General features: G+C 31.4%; 1 long non-coding RNA gene across 1 annotated transcript; it reads left to right on the top strand.

Moving 5' to 3' along the window:
- The first annotated feature begins 271 nt into the window (after positions 1-271).
- Positions 272-6,647, top strand: LOC124373363. Its single transcript, XR_006923426.1, has 3 exons — positions 272-348; positions 2,486-2,574; positions 6,587-6,647. It is a non-coding gene; the product is annotated as an uncharacterized LOC124373363 (long non-coding RNA).

Here is a 6,647-nt window from a genome sequence, read left to right as displayed (position 1 = left end):
TCAATTTTCTGGAGTCAGGTTTAATAATTTTAATCTGTTCTGTTGGACCGGCTGACTATTCAAAATTCACATTAAGTAGCTAAAGAAGAGTTGAGATTTTAGTACGCATTTGAGTAACCTATTCTTCAATAATATGTCTATCATAGTCAGTGGATTCAATGGATTTGAACAATTCAAATGCTTATGTACCTTTTTAAAAAATAGAAATTATAATAAATCCATCCATGGAAATGCCAACTTAAATTGTGGAACTAATAATTCAGTGTTAAATTTTAATCTTGAATAGTTTCCCAATTAATTTCAACACAACTTTCACACTGTCATGGAGCTATTGTTTGAGTTACCATGGTAAGCTATGTCCCACCCTTAATTTTTTACACTAGTGATTCAAGGCTTTCACTGAAGGGCACTCTGGGTTTTACGAAAAGGAAACTAGTTTATAAGACCCACTTCACATATATTTGTTATAAAAAACCGGGTCCGCTTGTCGTACCCTACCCGGCATGATTTTTGGTACAAGTTTATAAGACCCACTTCGCATTTTTCAAATGAAAAGTGCTTAATTAGTGACTAGGATATCAATAGTAATAAAATAAAAGAAAAGGTATATGTTAACAAGTCCCACTAGGCATGATGGGTAGGGTGCGATAAGCGGACCCGGTTTTTTATATAGAAGAATGTAATCATCGATACCTAATATTCGCATCTCAAATCCTAGACTATCAATCAATATAAAGTATCTATAGTTCTCAATAACAATCATATGTGTTAAATTAAAATATGGATCTAATATTTTACAATGATCAAACAAATTACTATAACCAAAATTAGAAAAAACTGAATACGGCCATATTTGCTCCTCTAACAGTTACAGTTGTTTCTTTCCCACAAATTTCACATAATGGGTTTTTCCGTACGATTCCAACATGTTGAAGTCATGAAAAACATGTCATCATCTTTCAAAGCAATGTCGTGTAGTTTTTTAAAATTGACTGTCATTTTTAATAATCAAATGTTACTTATATAAAATTTAAATATTACCTTACTTGTATTATTTTATACAGTTTACAGCTGCTGATATAGATTATTTAAGTTAATTGTTCAAAATAATTAATCAGTATCGATGGTTATGATTAAGTAATATCGTTCAAAATGCCAATTTCGATATAAAAAACCGGGTCCGCTTATTGTACCCTTACCCGACTATTCGTTTGCTATTATCAAACAATTCAATATATTATCCAACTTCGATATGTAAAAATCGTGGCCATTCAAATGAATTCCCTGAATAAGATTTTGGGGATTACATGCTGTTTCTCAGTTATACTTTTTTATCATTCTCTCATTATACAAGGGCTTTTCGGAAAGTAAATTACGTTTTGATACAAACAAAATATAAAGTACAAGAAAAAAATTGTATTATATACATTTAAAGGTGACACTAAAATACTATTTTTCAACATAGTCACCATATAAATTTAGGCACTTATCACAGCGGTAAACTAGTGTTGAAAAGTCTAGTGTTATAATATACTGCTGCCTGAGACTTCAACCAAGTAGTCACACCCTCCCGCAGTTCCCCAGGGTCGTCATGAAAGTGCTGCGTCGCAAGCCAGTCTTAATTGTTGGATACAGGTGTTAGTCACTGGGTGCAAGGGCCGACCAGACTGCAAGGCAGATGTGGAAAAAACCTCCTACTTAAAAGCATCCAGGGCTATAGTATAATAAGAGGCCACCACCATAATAGAATCATAGTATACCTTTAAAAGCAGTAAAAAGTAACTAAATGTTAAACTGTTTTGTTTGTTACATTTTATAGATAGATACACATAACAGATAGTTTTTTATATAATATAATTCGTGTCAACATTTTTTGTTTATATAGTTTAGATAATCATTAAATATGATTCTATTGTGGTGGTGGCCTTCTTATTATACTGCAGACGCATCCAGAACTTCTGAGTCCGATTTGCTTTGTGATTGATACCCATCTTGCACAAAATTTATGGTAAATCTCTCCTCACTCACTCACTAGTCTAGCCAATGCTCACCCTTGGCAAGTTAGCCATTTGGTGACGTGCTGACCAGTAGAGGCAGGCGACCTCCCTGTAGCTGTACTCTTCGTCCGTAGGGTTGGTGGTTAGGGCCAGACACTGGGGCAGGTTGGCTGCGTCCATCCTGAGGTATTGTTAAAGCGTACAGGCTGCATCTTCATTTACCCTGATGCGGTGCAGATAGACCCCAGGTTATGGAGCGGTAGTGGTTCTGAAAGCAGCCACTGCTACACTTCTAGTTAAGTGCTTGGTATGGATGAATCCATCAACTTTGCCTAGTTCTTTCCTGTGCTGGCTTGTATATTAAACCTCTTTCTGTCCATTAGAGCCCAACTGATTTACATTTACATTAGATGCCTTACCCATCACTTGTTTGGAGTTTAGTTTTTATATTTTCTGATGTGCATGTAATAACGTTACTTATGTTTTAGGTGACACATTATGGTTATTTGGATATGTTGGAAGAAAATTAAATTGTATAAAAAATGTTAAATTACCAAACAGTGAAAAAATAAACCAGGTTAGTGTTTTTTAAAAGAAAGCATTTGTTTTCATGATATAAATCCAATGGCTATCATCAAAACTCGATGTTGCCTCTATAAAAAATGAGTTCATTGAAAATTCTAAGTCTATAGGTTAGTTCTTTCTTTAAAATTATGGTAGAACAGACAGTAATGAAATATTTCCAGCCCCTCGAGTGATTGGCTTCGCTTACTTACAATTAATCAATACGAAATACCTAATATTTATAATAGTAGATCTAACATAACAAAAAACAAAATTTTCGAACTCATTACAGGCTCTGATTAGTATAATTTGCTGAGCATTAGCAGAGGCTATCACGGGGACTGGAAAAAAAATGTTATCTTCTATCTGTCTGTGTCTTGTAATATCTTGAAATTGAACTGACCTAAATCACTGAAATTGTGCATTAAAGTTCATTTTTATATGAGGAACACTGAGTTCGATGATAGTGAGTGTCACTCCATAGGATTTGGCTAAGCGTTAGTGAATATTTTTATATTGGTCTTATGGGTAACCATGATGGCAATGTGAAAATAGCAGGATAAATAAAATTGTCATCACAGATTTTAACGTGTGACATATGAATACACATCTATCCTAATTATCTCAACACATCCAACTTAAATTTATTGATTTGGTGTATAGAATTTTATTATTTAATTCATTGATAGGAAACCAAATTTAATTAGCAAAAATGTGAATATATCATTTGGCAAAATATGATATGAAAAACTTAAAATTTTGCATGAAACTTCATTTACAGACAAAAAATAAGTTTCTATGATGGTGCATGTCCAACTATGGAATTTTGACTGAGTATCATTAAAGCCTATCAGTCAGGCTGACACAATTTCTCTTTTTGTATGCCGGGAGGATGTAAAATTGTCTTTTCTGTATGATTGGTCTATTGTTCTCTGTCAATAATGAAAATGAGCTATAGAGTTGAAACTTTGCATTGAACCTTGGTGAAACCTGATAAGTGACACCTGTTGTGGTGTACTCACACCCTTGTTTATAAAAATACAATTAAACAGCTCCAAAATAGCAATGCTTAAATGAAAATAGCATTGTAAGCTTAGTTGACTTGTTAAACAGACAATATGTATTTTTAATTTCTCAAATGTCATCACTGTCAAACATACAAATAGTGTGTTCGTAACCAAGGTGAACATTACTGAACAACCATGGATGGTAACCAAAGATGTATTGTATATAGATGTATTGTAAAGATGTAAATTATTTGAATGTTGTGTCGCTAAATTTAAAAACAGAACAGTTTTAGTTTTATATTGGCAGGAGTATATAGAAACACCCCAATTTAAAAAATAACGAATTTTTAGAGAGATTAAACTTTCTTATAGAATTTCTTGTAGGGAAGGACAAATATCTAAACCATTACAGGAGATTTTAACATTAACATGTTAGATGAATCTAAGGAGACAAGAGATCTTAAGAACATTCTAAATCGACATGGAATGAACTTTTTAGTTTGACTTTCCAACCAGAGTGACACAAACATCTGAATCTTGTATTGACAATTTTCTGACAAATTTTTAATAATAAAAATGAAATTTAAAGTCTGGAATTATAAACAGCCTTGTCTGATCACTATGCGCAAATGCTCGAACTTTTACAAATTTCAAGTAAAATCTTGAACAAAATTTAAACCTATGTAGGAAGAAAATTTTCAATTGACCAATATGACATTATTCAAATCTCTATTAGAAAAAGAAGATTGGCTTCCAATCTTTTGTTCTCCGATAGATGAAAAGTATGATTGTTTTGATAGTATCTTTAGGTACTATTTTGATCTCTGCTTTTCCTCTTGTGCAAATTAAAAAGGGAAATAAAAAACAGGACATGGATTACGGACGAACTGAAAGATGAAAAAAAATGAAATTATACACCTCAATAAGTTGTCAAGGTTGAAAAAATCAGAAAACCCTTAAAAATGAAGTTAAGAATAAAAACTAGGCAATACAACTCAAAATTAATAAAATGTAAACAAAAATCATTTTGACACTAAAATAAAACAATTCAGAAAATATTAGGCAAGACAACATGGCAAATTATAAATAATGAAACAAAAAAGAATGGATATAAATGTGAAGGCAATCTTGTAATTAAATCAAAAGATTCATCTATTACTGAACCATCTCTAATTGCAAAGTCCTTTAATGATTATTTTATAAATGTGACAGATGCACTGTTAAAAGACCTTCCTTCAAATTCATTACAACCACAGTCTAAGAACATAAATATAACGTCTCCTAAATTTCAATGTCCGCCCTTGAGTGTAGAAGAACTGAATCAAATTATTGACTCACTAAAAAAATAAATCTTGTAGCGGGTATGACGGACGGAGTGCCTATGAAATTGATAAAATTTGCAAAAAGCTCTTTAATTAAACCATTAATGCCATTTGGTAAATTCTTCTCTCATTACTGGCATATTTCCTAGTAAGTTAAAATTTTCTAAGGTTGTACCTATCTAAAAAAAAAGGTATTTGTAACAGACATTCAAAATTATCGTTCCGATTTCAATTTTACCATCAATTTCAAAAATTTTTGAAAGAAACCATGTACAATAGATTGGTCAAACATTTAGAAATAAATAATCTTTATGACAAGGAACAACACGGTTTTAGAAAAATAAATCTTACTATAACTGCATTGATAGAATTCCACTGAGTCTGTAATAGAGTCAGTCGACAAAAATGATAATGTAACAGGGAATATTCATGGACCTATCAAAGGCTTTTGATAGCATATCTCATGAAATTTTACTTAACAAATTGCAAAATTTAGGTATCCATAATATTCATTTAAAGTGGTTCGAGTCATATCTATCTAAAAGAGAACAATACGTTGAAATAACTCACATAAAAAAATAACAAATGACTAAAATTTCAATCCAACACCCAATTAGTAAAAGATGGAGTACCCCAGGGGTCTATTTTAGGTCCTATATTATTTATATGTTATATAAAGGATATGCCAAACTGCCTTAGTAATCTTGAAAGTTCAAAAAAACCAGCTGTGCCTATTTGGAGATGACTCAAATCTCATTATATCTGTAAAAACAGAAGTCGAATTGGAGATATCTGCACATCTGCAACTCTCAAATGTAAAAAAAATTTTTCATTGGACAACAAATTAGTTTTAAATACCGATAAAACTAATTTTATTTCTTTTAATACAAAACAAGACAGAAAACGTTTTAAATCCTAACATATTGATAAACGATTCCAGTTTGGATCAAGTTTCCCACACAAAATTTCTCGGTCTAACAATAGACAAAAAACCTTAGCTGGAATCTACATATTGAACAGATAATTAAGCGGATAAATTCTGGGTTATATGCTATCAAAAGACTTTCTTATTTATGCAGTTTGTTAGTACTAAAGATGGTTTTCCATGCACATATTCAATCCCACATTGCATATGGAGGAAACCACAAACCAAAACCTAAAATAAAATTCTAATTTTTCAAATAAAAGCACTACGAATAATGTTGAAAATGAAATGAAGAAGGATGAGTCAGTGAAAAATTAATTTCACTGAACTAAATATTTTAACAGTGCATAGCCTTTATATTTTAGAATGTGTTATTGTATGTTAGGACCTATCAATCTAAATTTAAAATTCATTGTGAAAACCCATACTTACAATACTAGGAATAAGAAGGAATTAGTAATACCACAACACAATTTAGAATTTTATACAAAAAAAACTTCTTATGCAGGAATAAAATTTTTAAGTCAATTCCAAAAAACAATAACAAGAGTTGAAGATATTAAGAAATTTAATATCAATGTTAAAAGATTATTTAGTTAGAAAAGCATTTTATTCATTTGAAGAATTTTATTCAACATGATCTACTATAATCATCCAATTATGTAACTTAGTTGTAGTGACACTATTTATTGTACCCATGTAACATAATGTAAATAAAGATATTTTGACTTTGACTATTGCACAGATCAGAACACTTGATTTTGTCTGTAGGTGAGTTGTAGTCGCAGACATATCCTCTGTGTGACAGAGACTGGGACCTGCTGGCAGTATA

Source organism: Homalodisca vitripennis, unplaced genomic scaffold, assembly GCF_021130785.1.
Source record: "Homalodisca vitripennis isolate AUS2020 unplaced genomic scaffold, UT_GWSS_2.1 ScUCBcl_5405;HRSCAF=12102, whole genome shotgun sequence".
In the NCBI taxonomy this organism is placed as follows: domain Eukaryota; kingdom Metazoa; phylum Arthropoda; class Insecta; order Hemiptera; family Cicadellidae; genus Homalodisca; species Homalodisca vitripennis.
This window is presented reverse-complemented; position numbering and strand designations above follow the sequence as displayed.